We start from the raw sequence: 21,294 nt of genomic DNA on the forward strand, positions 1-21,294 counted from the left end.
TTGTGTTTATATATAGCCCACCCAGAAAATTTAGGATAATCTCTTCATCTCAAGATTTTTTACTTAGTCACAGCTGCAAAGTCCATTTTTCCATACAAGGTAACGTTCACATATTGTCATAGGAGGGGTTAAACACAGACGTTTTGGGGGAACCAGAATTTACCCTACTAGAAGAAATCCACAAGAATACCTACCATCAGAATCCACATGAATAACAGACTATGACCAAGTGGCGTTTATTCCAGGGATGCAAGCCTTGTTCAATGGTAACCACTCACCAGTGTAATCTACCAGATTGAGTCTAAAGAGGAAACACGTACTGTTACACCAGTTAACACAGAACAGACACTGAACGAGATTCAACGCCCCTTCATATTAAAAGTGCTCAGGAAACTAGGAATAGAAGGGCACTACCTCAACCTAATAAAGAGCCTCTACAGAAAACCTACTTCTAACATCACATGAAATGGTGAAAGAATGAATGCTTTTCCCTGAGTTCAAAAACTAGGTTAGAAGGTCCACTCTTATCTTAGTTTTCAACTTAGTACTTTAGATTCTAGTTACTGTAGTACAGCAAGAAAAGGAAAAAAGAGGCATACATATTAGAAAAGAAGAAATATAACTGTCATTCTTTACAGATGACATAATTCTCTACATAGAAAATTCCAAGGAAGGTATAAGTAGACTCATAATAAATTATAATAGCTTGCTTTAGCAGGATCTCAGAATATAAAATCAATACATACACATTAATACACAACATTGATCAGATTTCCATATACTAGTAACAAACTGAACGACTGAAAACCAAAATTTAAAACATATTAAATAGGTTCCAGTTCAAGATGGCAACATAGGAAGATCCTGAACCCACCTCCTCCCACAAACACACCAAAGCTACAGCTACATATGGAAAAATTTCCTCTGAAGAAAACTAAAAGATGGTGGAGCAACCCCTTCACATCAGGCAAACCAGAGGGAAACCACATCAAAACAGGTCGGAAAGGCTGAGACACAATTTTGCCATAAACCCCATCCTTGGTGTGGAGACACACAATTAGGAAGGAACTCAAAACCTGGAGCTTCTTCCTGAGAGGTGAAGGGTATGGATCCCACATTGGGCACTCCAAATTTTAAGGCTGGCACCTGAGAGATAGACCCTCAAAACATCTGACTTTGAAGACCAACAAGCCACATCCCATGAGACCCACAGGGCTGTGGTGAACTCAGGAACAGCTCTTAAAGGGCCTGTGCACAGACTCACCTGTCCCAGGGCCAAGTGTAGAAGCAGCCCTTTGAAAAGCACTCTGACTTTTTGGGAAAGAGACTCACTTCCCAATTTTAAAGCATTAATCTGAGGAACAGGGGCCTGCTGGAATACTCCCCAGGGACAGAGGCTGGCGGGTGCCATCTTCCTGCTCTCTCTTTGCCTTGATAAAACTGAAAGGTGCCATCCTTTTTCCCCTTTTTCCTTTCCTGCAGGTGACAGCTTTGTGCTCCAGCCAGCTGGCTCCTTCTTCCCTGCTCTTCCACTGTCTTGCTATATATATATATTTTTTTTCTTCTTTTCTTTTTTTTCTTTTCCCTCTTTCCCTTTATTCAAATGGTGTCATCTTTGCACTCTTCCCACCGCCTCACTCAGCCAGTAAGCATCATCTTCACACTTTCCTTCTGATGTGCTCCAGAGAGCCAGAATCTCCAAGACAGGAGATCCCATTTTTGTGGCCTCCACTCAGGGGATGCTCCTTGATCACCTGGCTCTGGAGGCCAGGAGGGATTTCTTTTCTGGGTCCAATGGGACTGTAACAATTGGAGAGACAGTTCTTGGCAGGATACCACCCCCAGGATGTACCACTACACATCAGACTGAGACACAGCCCCAGCCTTTACAAGAAAAAGGCCTATGTGCTAGTAGGGACAAGACTTAAGAGCAGGCTTCAGGTTCAGCACACATCTAGAGGCTATGGATGTGCTCTCGGGGAAGGTAGGCTGGGGGTGCCATCTCTCCACCCTCACTCTGCCTTACTACAGTTCACTGGTATCTCCCAGAATGGAGCTTGTACACTTATCTGAAGCACTGTTTTCTTGTGACTGCTCCCCAGGGAACACCTTCAGATTGCTTGCTTCTGGGGCGCAGCAGGGCTTCCACTTGCAATCTCACAAGACTAAATACATTTGCATTCTTTAAAAGCTGTTACCAAGTTTTCTGGCTTCCTATCAACCTGAATCTAGGTGCTGCCTGAGATCCTCCACTTTGGGTTGCTCATTTGTCTTGGCACACCCTCAACTGCTGGGATGGTGTGCCAGGTCTATTAAAAATAAACTGCTTAGACAATCACAAAGGTTTGAGAGGCAACCAAGAGTAGACGGGGTTAAATGACAAGGTTCATCTGTCACACAGCTCTTCAAGACTGGGAGATGTGGCTATTTCACTTAATGCATAGAAACCAACACAGAGAGTCAAGCAAAATGAAGAAAGGGAGGACTATACTCCAAAAAAAGAACAAAATAAAACCTCAGGAAAAAAATCTTAATGAAATGAACATAAGTAATTTACTTGATAAAGAGTTCAAAGTTATGGTCATAAAAATGCTCACTGAACTCAGAAGGAAAATGGATGAAAACAGTGAGAACTTCAACGAAGAAATAGAAGATATAAGAAAGTTCCAAATAGAAGTCACGGAACTGGAGAATGCAATAACTGAACTTAGAAATACAGTAGATGAAGCACAAGAAAGAATAGGTGAACTCAAAGACAGGTCAGAGGAACTCATCCAATCAGAGAATAAGGAAGAAAAAAGAATGAAAATAATGAATATAGCTTAAGGGATTTATGGCACATCAAATGGAATAAAATTCACCTTATAGGAACTCCAGAAGGAGAAGAGAAAAGGGGGCAGAAAACATTTGTAGAAATAATATCTGAAAACTTTTCCTAACCTGGGGAAAGAAACAGACATCCAGATACAGGAAGCCCAGAGAGCTCCAAAGCAGATCAACCTAAAGAGATCCATACCAAGAAATATTAAAATTAAAATGTCAATGTTAAAGATAACAAGGGAATCTTAAAATCACCAAGAGAAATACAACTTGTTATATAACTTGTTATATACAACTTGTTATACAACTTGTTATATAACATCAACCTAAAAAGCTTCTACACAGAAAAATAAACAACAAAATGAAAGGGCAAGCTACAGAATGGGAGAAAATATTTGCAAATCATGTACGTGATAAGGTGTTAATATCCAAAATATATAAGGAACTCATACAATGGCTATATCTGTATCTATATATAGATATATAGATATAGATAGATATAGATTTTCAAACAATTCAATTAAAACTTGGGCAGAAGAACTGAATAAAAAATTTTCCAATGAAGACATCCAGATCACCAACAGGTTCATGAAAAGATGCTCTACATCACTAATCACCAGGGAAATGCAAATCAAAACTACAACGAGATATCACCTCAAAGAGACTAAGAGGTAACAAATGTTGACAAGGATGCAGAAAAGGAAACCCTTGTGCACTGTTGGTGGGAATGTAAATTGGTACAGCCGCTATGGTAAACAATATGGAGTCTCCTCAAAAAATTAAAAAGAAAACTACCATACATTAGCAATCCTGCTTTGGGTATATATATGTCCAAAGAAAATGAAATCACTATTTCAAAGAGATATCTGCACTCGCACGTTCATTGCAGCATTATTCACAATTGCCGAGAGATGGAAACAACCAAAGTGTCCATACATGGATAAATGGATATAGAAGATATGGTAGGTACATAGATGGAATATTATTCAGCCATGAAAAAGAAGAAAATCCTGCCACTTGCAACAACATTTATGGATCCTTGGGGCATTATGATGAGTGAAATAAGTCAGAGAGAGAAAAATAAATACTGTATGATGTAACTAAATTGTAGACTCTAAAACAGCCAAACCCAGAGAAACAGACAATAGAATGGTTGTTGCTAGGGGTTGGGGTTGGGGGAAATGGGGAGATGTTGACCAAAGGGTAAAATATCCAGTTAGCACATGAATTTCTGGGAATCTAATCTACAGCATGGTGATTGCAGTTAACAGAACTGTATTATATACTTGAAAGTTGCTAAGAGACATCTTAAATGTTCTCACCAAAAAAAATGGTATTTATGCGAGGTAACGGAGGTGTGTTAACTAGCTCCGCTGTGGTAATCATTTCACAACATGTAACATACCAACAGGTTGTACACCTTAAACTTACACAATGCTATATGTCAATTACATCTCAATAAAGTTAGAAAAAATACAGAAAACAGACTGTTGCATAACATTCAAGCAAAAATACTAGTTTGGGACTGCTTTTTCTTGAATTTAGTCATTGTTCCTTCTTGAATCTGTTTTCTATCACATGATAGCAGACTCATACAGGCAGCTTACTTCTGATCAGGCGCAGCCAAAAAGAAGCAACTGATGGTATATGGAAGTTTAGGGATAAGCTATGAGATTTCTCCCTTTCTTCCTCTACTTTGTGAAGATTCTCCAGCAGCAACTGTGTAACTTCCACGGCTCCAACTCCAATGAGACAGAACTGCTATGGTCTGACATTGATGATCATTTAACCTGGCCCTGGACGCCTTTACAACCTTCTCCTTAACTTTGCCTTTCCAGCATAGGGGTACAAGTAAATTCCTATTCCTACTAATCACTCCATTATCTAGGTGGCCCTTCTTTACTTCTCAGAAGTTTCATCACTGGTGTTCTTAATACCCTGTATTAAATTTATTTGCAAAGACTTGAAACAATTTCTATTTTATTTGTTATGGGCAAATACAGTATAATAAAATTTCCAAATATTAAAAAAATTAGAAGACACATGAAATCTCAAAATGGGGAAATGTTAGCCACGTGTAGGAAGAAAATGTACTAATATTATTGGAGGAGAGAATTCAGGAATTGGAAGATAACACTAATGAGTTTGGAAGGTATAAGACTGTGGAGAAGTTTGAATGGTGGGCTTCATGCCACAGGAAATAGGGAGTGATTCAAAGTTCTATAAAGATTGTGCTCACTTCAGCAGCACATATACAAAGTTTTATAAGATTAATCTGAAAGTGGTAGGCAGTTTGGAGTATGTGATGGAGTGATGTCAAAGAAAAATTGCACCAGATGGTTAAACAGGCAAGGAGTACTTTACTCAAGATGATTCTGTAATAGGGGAGAGACACTGAACTCCGTTCTGCTGAAACAAAAGGCATGGAAGTTTTTAGATGCCAGGATGAGCTGTAGGAAAAATAGTAGAGGATGCTGGGGAAGAGGTTGGTCAATATAATTAGACCATCTCTGTTTGCTTTGGCTCTTATCAAAGTTAGGCTCCTATACTCCCCACAGAGACTGGGAACTAGGGGCAATACCTTTCTTGAAGGTTGTATTTCAAAGAGCTGACTCCCAGGTCCTTGAGAAAGACATTTCTGGGTTGGAAAATTATCAAGTGACTAGGAGAAAATTTACATCTCAAAGGGGCAGAGAAAGAATTTATAATTTCAAGCTTCTTAAAGTAAATGTTTTCAGAAAAGGGAGGTTAGGGGCCTATGGTAAAGAAAAATCCTGTCTGAAGTTTAGCCAAACTGAGGGACACATTAAGGCCATCTTGATCAGTAGTTAAAATTAGCATTACCTTCAGGAAGGTTATTTTATAAAGAAAAGCAATGCTTTAGGAACTTTCTCAGAAGAATCAAAAGTAACTGTCTGCTAGTTAGATACAGGTCAGGAATAATGAGAAAGGGCAGTTACAAAGTAAACTCAACTAATGTTCTCTGTGTTGTAGCTTTAATAAAGATGAAATAAGTAGAAAAAAAATAATCCATTGGTACACGGTGAGAGCCAATTGGATGGACTGCCCAATTAGAAATACTTCTTTATTTTCTAGTCATTATCAGTCAAGGATTAACAAACCTACTTTTATTAGATATACTTCTGTCTAGGGATTGAGAAATATCAATTATTTAAACTTAATCACTACTTTATTTCTGTGAGATTTTTAAAAATATACTTTGGGGAAAAGTAATGGAAGAGTGATATAGCACTAAAACATTGAAGTGAATGACATAATAAGATCCTATCTTTCTCAATTTAAGGAGAAAAAAAGGGAGGGCAAAAGAAATGGGCAGAAAGTAAGTTTACCAACCAGTCATTGTGTCAAGTGTTTTCATATATTTATCTAATTTAATACTCACAAAACAATGAGACATAAGGAAGATATTTATCCCATTCCATAGATGAAACTCTATTTACAAAGTAATATATCAACCATTTGTAGAGCTGACCCTTGAATTTAAGGCCTTACGTCTGTGGAAAGGCAAGAGCCAAACCCTGCTAATACAAGGTGCTTAGAAGAGGTAGACTTCAGTGAGCAGGAAAATCAGAGCATGTGTGAACTGATGACAAGTTTTGCTGATCTAGCAGCTTTGTGAGATTTGTCTAGATTCAAAGGCCCTTGCTCTACTAAACCATCAAATTAGAGGTGGTCTCCTTCTGAAACAACCAATATTTGCAGAGCTATTCAGACTTTGGGTCATGGTATTTTTTCAAGGATTAACTATTATCACTGGCTTTTCAAATTTTAACTTTAGAAAGTCCTTGCTTTTGTTGGAAGCAATGTTAAATTTTGATGCAGTTGTTTGCAGGGATGAAACTTGGTCGCCCTCTGGAGGCTATTCTCAGGTCCGACTAGCATACCTTAATTTTGAGAAAGAAGTCAGGTCTTAACAATTTAACAAGTCATTTTAAATGTGTGGAAATTATGTATATACATTATACTTTTTTAGAAGTTACAAAACATTGAGTTCAAAATGCTCAAAATATTTTAAAATGCTGAATTAAACGATTTATGGCATAGCATGTTTTGAATTCCTGTTCTCCCTTTGGAAATGGAGATGGTCATCATTCTCCTTTTATCATGCAATATCTATACTGGGACTAAAACCGTTATTTTTTCCTCCCCTATTATAGGAACACATGGGCAATTAGTTCTATAAAATGAATAATAAAACATATGACACAATACTATATACTCAATTACTACCAAGATCTTCCATTTTAAGTTTTAAAAAAAAATCTCTAAATTTCCAATTAAAAAATTTTTTTTTCTTTCTCTCAGAGACAAAACATCAGAGCTTACAAGAACCCTTAAAAACAGAATGGCTCAAAGGATAAAAATGTTTTGCTCCCTAGTTCATTCTTGTTCAGTTTTCTTGTAGAAGGTGTATTATACCAGTTAGTGTAAATTATACAAGCAAAGTTCTTGCCATATATTGGTGGCAGCTTTTCTACATAAAGTAAGCAGTTAAGGGGCTTCCCTGGTGGCGCAGTGGTTAAGAATCCACCTGCCAATGCAGGGGACACCGGTTCCAGCCCTGGTTCCCGAAGATCCCACATGCCGCGGAGCAACTAAGCCCATGTGCTGCTACTGAGCCTGCGCTCTAGAGTCCGTGTGCCACAACTATTGAGCCTGCGCTCTAGAGCCCATGCGCCACAACTACTGAAGCCCGCACACCTAGAGCCCATGCTCCGCAACGAGAAGCCACCGTGATGAGAAGCCCGCACACTGCAACAAAGAGTAGCCCCCACTCTCCGCAACTAGAGAAAGCTCGCGTGCAGCAACGAAGACCCAACACAGAGCCAAAAATAATAAATAAATAAATTTTTTTAAAAAAAGTAAGCAGTTATGAGCTGCTATAAACCTACTGTTTCTTTACTTGATTTAAATGAATTTAATTCTTTAAATAACTGAGCAAGTAGAGAATTTAAACTCAAGCCATTATTAGAGGTACCTTATACAACCAAAGTGGTATAAAAACCCTGTAACATGAAAGTGTTGTGGAGGTCCTTCTGGTCTTCTGCGACCGGGACACCTGTACCTTTATGTCCCATTTATAAATGCTCCTCTATAATGTTTGGGATGCTGAAATATTTGATGAGATAGATACCTCATGCCTATTACATGCCTTCCCTATATCTCTCTCAACTACATCCCTCTAATGAGTTGGTGCAGCTCCAAGGCTCTATCCAGTAACAAGGTAGTGTCAGGCAGTGCTTGTTGTACTCACTGGCTTTTAATCCTCCAACTGCCTTGTAATCTCCTCCTTCACACCTTGAGGCTTAGAAATGGCATATTTCCTGAGGAAGAGGTTTCTAGGGAGTCCTGTATACTTGCTTGAAATGGGGACAGGAGGATGGAGGAACAGAAGGGAAGATATACGGAAGATGAACGGATTTTTTTTAATATAAATTTTTCTGCCATAAAAACTATAGGTACCAAGCAAAGCAATCAGGGAAATATATATTCATGCATTAATTTACCACTTACAACGATGAGTAGATAGAGGACATTAGATAGATTAAGGAAGTATCTAGGAGGTAAAATGGATAAGATTGATAATGGATAGGATATAGTGGCTGATGCGAGAGGTTGAACTCAAGGATTATTGTTAGGTGCCTGGTTTATACAACTGGGTGAATGGTGTCACTACACACTAAGACAAATGAAAATGAAGGAGGAGAGATTCGGCAGTTTAGGGAGACCATGAGTATTTAGCTTTATGTATATTTTAAATGAACAGATTTAGATGTTAATTAGGCAACTGGATTTACAGAATTCAGATTAGAGGTCTCAGGTACACAAATGTCCAAACTTGATGGAGTTGGTAACTGAAGCTGTGTGTTTCTGTGAAATCATATTATGAGTTCCAGAGTGAGAGGACATAATGGCCTAAAACTGAATTTTGAAGAATTTCAACATTTAATGTCTGAGGAGAAGGATACGTACCTGCAAAGAAGACAGAGAATGAACTGCCGCAGAGATGAGAAGAAAACCAGAGGAGTTTTTGGGTCAAGGAAAATCAAGTCTCAAAGACAGAAGCAAATCCTACTTACAGGTCAAGTAACTAGGAGATAAAATTTTCACATCGCATCCATGGATTTGGAAATAACTTATGAAGTACCTTTTTATTGGAGTAATAAAAGATGGATTCTATTGGGAGTGGGTTGAAGCATGAGAAGGAAGTCATAAAGTGAAGGTATCAAATATAGATAAACATTTTTAAACAGCTTTATGGAGGTATAACTGATGCACAAAAAATGGCACATGCTTAATGTATACTATTTGATGAGTTTGGACATATGCATAAACCCATGAGACAATTAACACAATCAAGGTAATAGACATATCTGTCCCTTCCAAAAGCTTCCTTGTGTCCCATTTTTTCTGTGTGTGGTAAGAACACTTAACATGAAATTGACCCTCTTAACTAATTTTAAGTGCTTAACACTATTGTTAACTATAGACACTATTTGTACAGCAGATTTCTCAAATTTATTCATCTTGTATAACTGAAAATTCATACCTGTTGAACAACAGCTCCCCATTTCTCCCTTTCCCCAGCCCCTGGCAACCAACATTCTATTCTCTGCTTCCATGAGTCTGATTATTTTAGATACCTCATATAAATGGAATTATGCAGTATTTGTCCTTCTGTGACTGGCTTATTTACTTAGCGTATTGTCCTCCAGGTTCATCCCTGTTGCCACAATGGTAGAACCCCCTTCTTCTTTTAAAGTTGAAAATATTCCATTGTAAATATATACTACATGCTTTGAACCATTCATCTGTTGATGAACATTTTGGGAAAAGCTTCTTGACACTGATCTTGGCAATGATTTATTGGCTATGACACCAAAAGCACAGACCACAGAAGCAAAAATAGACAAGTAGAACTACATCAAAATAAAAAGCTCCTGCACAGCAAAGGAAACAACCAACAGAATGGAAAGGTAACCAATGGAATGGGAGAAAATATTTGCAAATCATATATCTGGTAAGGGGTAAATATCCAAAATTTATAAGGAATTCCCACAACTAAGTAGCAAATAAACCAAATAACTCCATCAAGAAATGGGCAAAGAACTTGAATATACATTTTCCAAAGAACACATATGAACGGCCAAAATGTATATGAAAAGGTACTCAGCATCTAATCATCAGGGCAATGCAAATCAAAATCACAAAGAGATATCACCTCACACCTGTTAGGATGCTTAGTTTCAAAAATATAAAGGTAACAAGTACTGGGGAGAATATGGAGAAATTGGATCTCTTGTACACTGTTGGTGGGAATACAAAATGGTATATAGTCACTATGGAAAACAGTATGGAGGCTTCTCGAAAAATTAAAAATAGAACTATCATATGATTTAGCAATCCCACTTCTGAATGGATATATGTATATATATATGTATATATATATGTGTGTGTGTGTGTATATATATGTATAAGAGAACTGAAATCAGGATCTCAAAAAGATTGCACTCTCATGTTCATTGAAGCATTATTCACAATTGCCAAGATACAGAAAAACATTTTCAAGAATTATCTTAAAAACTGTGCCTTTGAAGAAGAGATAGTGTGGTAATTAGTAACAGAAGTCAGGTGGAGAAAGGTGAGTTTGCTTTTGCTTTTCTTTTTTGCTTTACTCTTCTTTATTATTTTTCCCAATTTGGAAGATTTTAGAATGTTTAAAAAAGATAGTGGAGGGCTTCCCTGGTGGCGCAGTGGTTGAGAGTCTGCCTGCCGATGCAGGGGACACGGGTTCGTGCCCCGGTCTGGGAAGATCCCACATGCCGCGGAGCAGCTGGGCCCGTGAGCCATGGCTGTTGAGCCTGTGCGTCCGGAGCCTGTGCTCCGCAACGGGAGAGGCCACAACAGTGAGAGGCCCATGTAACGCAAAAAAAAAAAAAAAAAGATAGTGGAAAACATCCAGATTAGAGAAGGTATTGAACAAAATAAGGATCCTTAGAGAGTGCAAGGTGATGCAATCCAAATCAGGAGTAAGGGAATTGGGTTTAGTAGGAATAGAGCTTCTGTTCTGTTAAATTACCAAAGGAGATAAAGATGGTAGCAGATGTAGTAACTCTATTATGTTAATTAACAGGAAAGTTCTAATGTTTTTTCTTTTCTTTTCTGTGAATTAAGAGATTATCTCCTGATATTATAGCAAATGGTGGGGACATGCCATTTAAGAATAGTGCAATAGCTGAATCACTTTGTTATACAGCAGAAACTAACACAACATTGTCACGCAATCATACTCCAATAGAGATTAAAAAAAAAAAAGAATAGTGCAGAAAGAGAGAACAAAGTGTAAAGAGTGGGAAATGATGGGTCCAGATTAATGTAGCAGAATTAAAGGGCAATATTAAAGGACCTTTTAGGTTAGTGATCATGAATTTATAAAGGAAACAATCTAAACTATTATACACTTTACTTGGGAAGACTTTGAAAGCTGGAGATCAAGAAAACAGAAAGCAATGGTTTGGGTTGATCCAGCATAATTAAAAGACACTGGAACAGGGCTAGGGACAAACACACTAGTAGATAATGGACATTGGAATGTAAGAGAGTAAGGGGAGATACAAAGGTAGTATCAGGAGAAAGCAAGGGAGTAAACAGACTTGCGTCAAAGTACTATCATAGTGGTGGGGTATTTGAACAAGTGAACTGGAATGTGAGAAGTTACTGTAAAGGGATGGCATATTTGTGTGAATAATTTTTAAAGACTATTTCTCTTTTTCCAGCTCTGATTTTTATTTTAGAGGACTGACTCCTGAAAACTCGGTTTCCCAGGATTCACTGACAACTAGCTTCCAATTAATTTTGAGTAAAGGAAGGACTGGTGAGAGTTTGGAGGAAGGGGATAGGGGAGAACCCAGAATGCCCTCTTTCTTTGAGTTGTACATACAACTGAGGCTTCGTCTCCCTCATGCGTCCAATTCCTGCTCAAGGGCTTCTCCCTCCATGTTCCCAGCACCCACCAGCAGTCTCTACATTCATTCCAGTTCTGCTTAGGGGATTCAGTCTTTCCAAACTCTAGGTTGCCTTCCTATTTCATTTGACTCCAGCTTTTATAACTTTTGAAACAAGCTCCTTTTATTAAAATCTACTTTCTAAACTTCCTGAAGCAGATTTCCTGTCCTGCATGAGTAATCCCAGGAAAAAGATGCTCAAGATGGGACTCTGGAATAAGGTTTTGAGCTTGAATGTAGTAGTGACTCCATTGCCAATGCAAAGACAAGTGCTTCTTCCGAGTAGTGGAAGCAATAAATAAATTACCAGCAATATTTGCTTTGAACATATTGCCAGTTGAAGACAATACTTTTACATCTCAAGCAGCAGCTGATTTTGTCTATTACAGCAGTAATACCTACAAGCACCATGGGGACCATTAGCTGCTTCTTATAGCACCAGAGAGCTTACAAAATGAAAATGTTTACACTTAATGTTAAAAGGTGTTAGGTGTTTAAACTCTCAGATCGAGGCATGGGAAGACACAGAGAGCCACACTGAGGGCCTTAAAATTTTCTCATGTCTTAGAGCCACACAGCAGACATGGCTGAGGATCAAGTTTCAAATCTAAAAGTGTGGGTTGCAGAATTAAAATGCAAGTTCAACGTACATCTGTGCTAAGCCTCACAGATTAATATCAGGACACTGATCAGGAAGAGTTGGGTATTAAGATAAGGATATATTGAGTATTTAGGATAAGTGCAGGTAGGCAGACTCAGATTCATATGAAAATTTTTAACCCAAATCTTCCTGTGGTTTCCTCGCCAAAGGAAGCCACCCTCCTTCCTCCCCATTTGAGGAAACTAACCTTCCCTTACTTACTTAACATATCTCTAAAGACCTCATCTAAATAGGTTAGTTTTCAAGGAAATTTCTACTTTTCTCAAGACCCACCCACATCAGCACTTATTGCATCCTAATAACTACAGTCAGATTCTACCAGGCCCCAGTAGGCAAGTATAATGTCCACCCTGGTAGGAGTTAGCATATACATCAAAAGAAATGCTATATCCTGCTAACGTGTATCAGCAGAAACCTGTAGAATGTGTGTGTGGCATATTTTTTGGGGGGGTTTTTTGTTTGTTTTTTTGCGGTACGCTGGCCTCTCACTGTTGTGGCCTCTCCCGTTGTGGAGCACAGGCTCCGGACGCGCAGGCTCAGTGGCCATGGCTCACGGGCCCAGCCGCTCCGCAGCATGTGGGATCCTCCTGGACCGGGGCACGAACCCGTGTCCCCTGCATTGGCAGGTGGACTCTCAACCACTGTGCCACCAGGGAAGCCCTGGCATATATTTTATAAGTGTTAGACTGAGAAAGATCGAATATAAAGTTGCAAGGGGTTGAATTTATTATAAAGACGTTACCTGAGATTCAAAGTATTAGCTCTAGCTGATGGAATTGGCTCTAATCGTTGGCTTGTTTGGCTGACTGAAACATAGATTCAATAGTCAGCAACATTCAAAGAGGGCAAGATGCCATAATTTATCTGACAGAATGTAGACAAAGGAATCCATGTACATAAAATGAGAATGTTGGAGTGGATTAATTATGTAAAACCCACTCAACTATCCCATAGTTATGCCCCCACAGAGGTCACCGATAACATTCTTCTTCAAGACATTAAGACATTCTTTGATGAGAGAAATACAAGCATCCTTTTAAACCTCTGTGGCATCTGTCTTCTGTGGGCTAAAGATGACAATGCGGGATAGCACCAATGAAATGGCCCCCGTGCTTTTTAACAGGAACATTGGGTTACAAAGTAGCAGAGGTTAAGTGGTAGCATTTAATATGAGAAACAAGGTGAGTGCAATTATCATAAAGGTCAGCAGAGCAGAGTGGCAGTATTTTGACCCAAAGTGACTTCCAGCAGTAACAGATTAATCACATTTACACTGGGAATTACATTGATGAGCAGGCTTGAACTGTATAAATGAAAATAAAATTCAAGCACAAATGAGCAGAAACCTGCATTGATTTTCCAGGAATGAAAATTACAGCCTCGCCCAGACCTAAACCAGAGATCAGGTGGCTACAACAGCTTCAGGAACTTTGCTGCAACACTGTCAAAAGTATAGAGTGTGATTATTTTTTTCCTCCAGGTCTACCTCAAAGGGGTTTACAATTTTCCAGGGGGAATGTTTAGAAAGAAAAGTGGAAAACTCAGAATTTTTCAGAGATTATTAAGATAAATTTATACACCTGAGGTTCCAAAACATCACTGTGGTCTTCAGGTCATAATAGGGCTTATGGAAGCCATGTGATAATTGGAATTTTGACACAAGTTCACCTCACTAGAAATCCTGTGCAGTGACCTACACTATATTTCCCCATATCTGAATGTATTTTTGGAGTACACATACTTGGAAAATGACAGAACTCTCAACCAAGGTCAGTGCTATTAAGAACGGCTACTGCCTGACATCCATTAGGATAGCTATTATTAATAACAATAATAAAGAACAAGTATTCGCATGGATGTGTAGAAATCTGAACCCTTCTACATTGCAGTTCCTTAAAAAATTAAACAGAACTACCATACGATCTAGCTATTCTACTTCAGAGTATATATCCAAAGGAATTAAAAGCAGGGACTTGAACAGATGTTTGTAATTTCACGTTCTTAGCAGCATTATTCACAATAGCCAAAAGATGGAAACAACCTAAATGTCCATCAACAGAGGAATGGATAAACAAAATGTAGTATATACATACAATGGAATATTAATGACCCTTCAAAGGTAAAAAATTCTGACACACACTACGATACGGATGAACTTTGAAGACATTATGCTAAATGAAATAAGCCAGAACCGAAAACACAAATACTGTGATTCCAGTCATATGAGGTACTACAGCAGTCAAATTTATATAGACAGATAATAGAATGGTGATTGCCAGGGTCTGGGTGCAGTGATGAATGGAGAGGTGTTGTTTCATGGGTACAGAGTTTCAGTTTGGGAAGATGAAAAAAGTCCTGGAGATGAATGGTAATGATGGTTGCACAACAACGTGAATGTACTTAATGCCACTAAATGGTACACCTAAACATGGTTAAGATGGTCACTTTTATGTCATGCATATTTTGCCACAACTGGAAAAAAATACATAGGAAGGGCCAAGTGGAAGCTCCTGGAACTGTCCCTACATGAAAACGATACCAAAAAATAGCAATAGCACATATCTGGGGAATTTGCAGAGACTAAAATAACCATGCAGATGGGAATCTCCATCACCTGCCCCATTTAAATAACCTGTTTGGCCTGTAAAAAAGGCAAATAAGTCATGGACAATGATTGTTGATTATCATAAGATAATGAGGTACTAATTCTAATCAAAGCTGCTGGATTTTATGGGCCTTTTTTTCCTGGAACAAATCAAAACATCTCTAACTCCTGATACACAGCTACTGATCTGGCGAATAGTTGTCTCCACATCAAACAGCAAAGGTAACGGAGCAGTTCACTTCTATCTGACAGAGACAGAAGTACACTCAAACTTTGTCTTACTTGAGTGCTATGCCAAGTCTCCTGATGTCTATAATATTATAGTCCATAGGGAGATTAGTCATCTGGATATCACAAAAGCATTATGATAGTCCCTTGTATTGATGAGTTTATGGTGATTGGACATGAGAAAAAGTAGGGAGTACTCAAGTTGTGTCAGTAAGATACATAGATGTCAAAGAGTGGGAAATAAACTCCATGAAAATTTAGGATGTCAAATATATCACAGCCTAAGTATGATAAGCACACAAACAGAAACCAACCTCCAGAAAGCACTGAAGGTCATGTTGATTTGTTTTAAAGATGCAGGCAGCACACAGCTAGGATTCCGAAAGATTTGTTACACACTCCCTTTCCTAAATCCCATTCCTGATAGTGACTGCTCTTTCCTTTTACCTCTTCTCTCCTGTCCTCACCCTTCCTTTATTGTTCCCTATCCTTCTTACCCCTCTGCCCTCTTTCATTCTTCCTCATAGAGAATAGCCTGGGCTATTATTTGTATTCTTTACATTCTTTATATCTCTCTCCCGTCCACCCCCCACCTCAACAAAGGCCTTGTACCAATTAAGAAAGTAAACATTTCAAGTCTTCAGAGTATTGACAGGAGAAAGGTTATGGGGAAATAGCAAATCCTGACAATTTAAATATTCTCTATGTATCACATAAGTATATTTATTGTAAATAAATTCATACATGCAATAATAGTACAAAGAGAAAATATTCACAAGCTACCAGACTGCCAAATTCTGCATGAGATACAAAATCACATACCTATACTACCTGCTTTTCAATTTATAATTAAAACCATGTTACCTCAGAATTTTAAAAATAGCATTTTGATAATTATAAAAAAATTATAACTACATTAAAATTTTAAATTTCTGCACTTTTAAAGACACCATTAGAAAATGAAAGGGCAAGCCACAGATTGGAGAAAATATTCATGAGATATAGATATAGATATAGATATATACATAACATAGACTGGCATCCAGGATATGTAAGATGATCTTACAACTCAATAGTGAAGTAGTATTTGGGGGAAATACTACTTCAGAATTATAAGAAACAAATATTTGTGTTTAAGCCACCCAGCCTATAGTATTTTTTATTGAGATATAGTTGAAATATAACATTATGTAAGTGCAAGGTGTACACTTGTTGGTTTGGTACATTTGTATATTGCAGTATGATTACCACCAGTACCATTAGCTAACACCTCTATCATGTCACACAATTATCATTCCTTTTTTTGTGGTGAGAATAATTATGATCTAGTCTCTTAGAAACTTTGAAGTTTATAGTACAGTATTGTTGACTGTAATCACTATGTTGTGCATTAAATCTCCAGGGCTTATTTATCCATCAATACCAGTTGAAAGTTTATATCATTTGACCAACATTTTTCCAATTTCCCCACCCCCAGCCCCTGGAAACCACCATTCTACTCTTTGCTTTTATGACTTTGGCTTTTTTAGATTCCATATATAAGTGATATAAGACAGAAAAAGACAGTCTATGGTATTTTTGTCATAGCAGACCAAACAAAGGAGTATTTGGGAGATGCCATATCATGTAAGCTTTTTAGTCAATGGTGAGAAATATTGATTTTATTCAATTACAATAGGATAGTGCAATGCAGAGTTGGGTTTGGAGGCTTAAACATGGGAGAAAAATGATCTAATTTAATTTTTAAAGATTATCTATGGGGGGAGGGCTTCCCTGGTGGCACAGTGGTTGAGAGTCCGCCTGCTGATGCAGGGGACACGGGTTCGTGTCCCGGTCTGGGAAGATCCCACATGCCGCGGAGTGGCTGGGCCCGCGAGCCATGGCCGGTGAGCCTGTGCGTCCGGAGCCTGTGCTCCGCAACGGGAGAGGCCACAGCAGTGAGAGGCCCATGTACCACAAAAAAAAAAAAAAAAAAGATTATCTATGGGGAGTTTCCTATAGACAAGTAAACAAGGATTCAAGAAGAAACTTTAGAAGGCCCTTTTTAAGAGTCCAGGTAAGGGACAGCAGATTAAGGTGGTAAAAATAGAAAAACATTAACTAGCAATTAACTGAGAAATAGATTTTCAGGAACTAACCCCCACACATTTAGATAATTCATCTGAAATATGCTATTTGAAAATATAGCTTCTTAGGATGCATCATATCTCTGAAGGAAACGCTAAAATACCAATGGATTGATAGTCCAAGCAATGAAGATTTACTGAGTGTGTGTGTGTGTGTGTGTGTGTGTGTGTGTGTGTGTGTTCCTCAACTGTCCTAGGTTCAAGGAAAGGCAAATAGAAATAAAACCTTCATGTTGGAATACTGTCCCACAGTGAGTAAAGGTATCATGTACTTTTAAAATTGTATCTATTTAAACAAAGCCTAATGTAATGGGAAAAATAAACTAGACCTGGAATCAAAAGACCTGAGTTTGAATCGCAGCTTGATTAATTACCAGAATATTAAGTTCGGGCAAGTTGTCCACATTTGATCAATTTCAGGTTCCTTATTTACAAAATGGTAGGCTGGATGGAGTGATCACTAGGCTCCCTTCTTGCATGAGATTTTGTTATTCTACAACACCATATTGGTATTCTCATTAAAGTGAATTTCAAGTGTTTGGTCAAGAAGAGGCTCCGGCTTCCCTGGTGGTGCAGTGGTTGAGAATATGCCTACTAATGCAGGGGACACGGGTTCGAGCCCTGGTCTGGGAGGATCCCACATGCCGCGGAGCAACTAGGCCCGTGAGCCACAACTACTGAGCCTGCGCATCTGGAGCTTGTGCTCCGCAACGAGAGGCCGCGATAGTGAGAGGCCCACACACCGCGATGAAGAGTGGCCCCCGCTTGCCACAACTAGAGAAAGCCCTTGCACAGAAACGAAGACCTAACACAGCAAAAATAAATAAATAAATTACTAAACTCCTACCCCCAACATCTTAAAAAAAAAAAAAAGAAGAGGCTCATTCACTTCTTTTATTTCAAATTTAATAATAATGTAAGCCCTCATCCCATCAGGCAAAGAAGAAACTCTACCATTTCTCATCATTCAAGAATCCATTTCTTTCGTTAGGTCACATGAACATTCTAGAGGCTTAAAATAACTCTAGAAAGTGTGGGAGAGGCTCTGTATTTGGGCCTTAAACAAAAGATACATCCTGTTGAACTTTCATGGTGGCTTTAAATCTGCTGACTCTACTGCTTCACTGATAAACTGGAATAACAGGAAAGTTGGTGCCTGAACCCATATTACTTGCATGAAGTGCATAACCCCTGTTTCTAAAATCTTTCTGTATCTCTGGAGACATGCTCTATTTTCACATTGCCATAGTGAATGTTTAAGTTTTCTGCTACATGAAGATATGTCCCTCTCTCCAGCCTCGGGGACATCTATCCCTCTTCCTTTGGAGTCTCAATGGCTCTCCTCTGTTTCCTCTCTCTCTCTCTCACCTAACATTATTCTTTCAAAGTATTTGTGCTTTTCAAAGAACAAAGGAAAATCGGTCAATTCCAGGAAACACCAGCTTTTCACCCTAACACAAATCTCCCCTGAAGTAATTAACAGCAAAGGTTGACTACCATCTTGAAGTGGTGGTCATAGAGTTATTGGGGAAAACAAACACAAGTTAAAGCTTCAATAAATTATACTGCCATAACTACAAATAATTAGCTCTTCAAGAAAACAGATTTATATATCGACAAAATCCTTGTTTTGGAGCCTCCTCACCAAATAGCCTTAGTCTTTAGGGGAACAATCAATGATTTGAAATCTATCCCCCACCAAGCATACTTTGAAAAGTTCATTCTACTATACAGCTCATTAGATCGAACTTGCAATAAATCTTAACAGACTCAGAGAAGAAAATGTTTACTTAAAGTGGTAAATTTTTCAAAACTTCACGTGGAGCCTGACGGGTATTTCCAAAGATCTGATTCCTGCATTTTGCTTCAGATCATCCCCAATCATTAGAGAGATCTCTATCCAAAAGGTATGTGAATCTTCTATGTTCATGTTGCCATATCTGACTACATATATATTCTTATTTAACACACACAAAAACTCATGTACACACTGTCTCTCGCTCTCTCTCACATACACACACAAACACACACACACCCATCCCTTCAGTTCATATATTTGTAAACCTACATACTTTTTGTAACTGCAATTTATTTTTTAAATTCACATTATGTTATTATGATCCACCCATGTTAATACACACAAAAACATTTCATTCAATTTACCTATTGTATAATATTACTTCTGAGAACAAACCATAATTTATTTATCAATTACCTTTAAGAAGGGAATTTAGGTAACATCCACCTTATTATAAACAGCACTACATTAAGATTCCAATGCACACAGCTTCTAATGTAGATAAATAAGAATTTCCTTAATGATAGAGAGGCTGACCTTTCTTTTATAAGTTTCGTGGCCACCCAGATTTATTCTTTTGTGTTTTTATTTGTCCATTTGTCTATACTGCTGTGGAAATGTTTCAATATGAACATCATATAATCTGTTCAGCTTTTCTTCATACTTTGTGATTCTTTAAATGTTGTGTTTAAGAAACCTTTCCCTAACCTGATTTCATAAAGCTATATCCATATTTTGCTCTTAAAGTATTCATGTTTTTTCTTTCACATTTAATTTTTGATTTGAACTGGAATTTATTTTCTCATTTCTTTAAGATAGGGGTCTAATCCTTTGTCCATATGAATTTCCAATCATCTCAACACCATTTATTAAAAGGTTCATCCTTTCTCCACAAATCTGTAATGTTACCACATTAGTCTTTTTTTTAATCTATCTATGTTCCTGGGCCCTATATTCTGTTCAATTTTGTTTGTCTATACCTTTGCTGTGCCAGTACCACACTGTTGTAATTAATATGACTTTAAATGTTTATATCAGGTAGCACAGGTTGCCCTTTCTTCATGTTTCTTAATGTTTTCATATCTTCTTCAGAATTTTTTGGCTGCTTTCAACTCCCTACTTATACGTAATGGTCACCTTGGCTAAGACACGGTAACCAGACATTTGGTCAAACATGATTCATGATACTTGTGTGAAGAATTTTTTTAGATGAGATTAACATTTCACCCAATCAGTTGAAAGTCTTAATAGAAAAAAGACTGACGTCCCCTCAAAAAGAGGGAATTCTGCCAGCAGACTGCCTTTGGACTCACACTGCAATATCAGCTCTTCCCTGGGTCTCCAGCCTGTTGCCCTGCCCTGCAGATGTTTTGCACATACACATCTCCTATTGGCTCTGCTTCTGGTTCTCTGGAGAACTCTGCCTAATACACTTCTCTCCCATATAAACTTTAGATTTAGCTTGTCACGGCTTATGAAAATATCTATTGCAATTTTCATTGTGATAGCAATGCATACACAAGTTAGTGGCATGGTCAATTATAAAATATTGATTCATTTTTACAAAGAATATTATAAAGTGTTCCATTTAATTTTTTACATCCTTTAAGAAAGCATCATTTCCTCCATGAATATTTGACTCACGTTATTATATTTATTCTCAAATACCTGATATTTATTATTTTATTGTGAATGATATTTTTACTTAATAGTAAAAGTATTAATGGAATAGTATTTACTAATAGTAGTACATTTTCTTACTGGTTGTTGCTAATATTTTAAATTCTTATTGGTTTTTGTACGTCAGTCTTGTATCCAGCAAGTTCAGAGATTACAGATTTTCTTGTATTTTGTATGCAGACATTTTCCACCTCTTTTTTTGTTTTCAAATATATTTTCCACTGGCTTTTGCTTCTGTACATATAAATTAATCTTGTGTTAATATTTTATTTGGAATAGTTTTATTGATCTCTATAAATGGATGTGTTGTATATTTTATTTATTTATTTATTTTGGTTTGGCTATTGTAT

This window comes from Mesoplodon bidens (genome assembly GCF_964165515.1).
Source record: "Mesoplodon bidens genome assembly, contig: HAP1_SCAFFOLD_96, whole genome shotgun sequence".
Classification (NCBI taxonomy): domain Eukaryota; kingdom Metazoa; phylum Chordata; class Mammalia; order Artiodactyla; family Ziphiidae; genus Mesoplodon; species Mesoplodon bidens.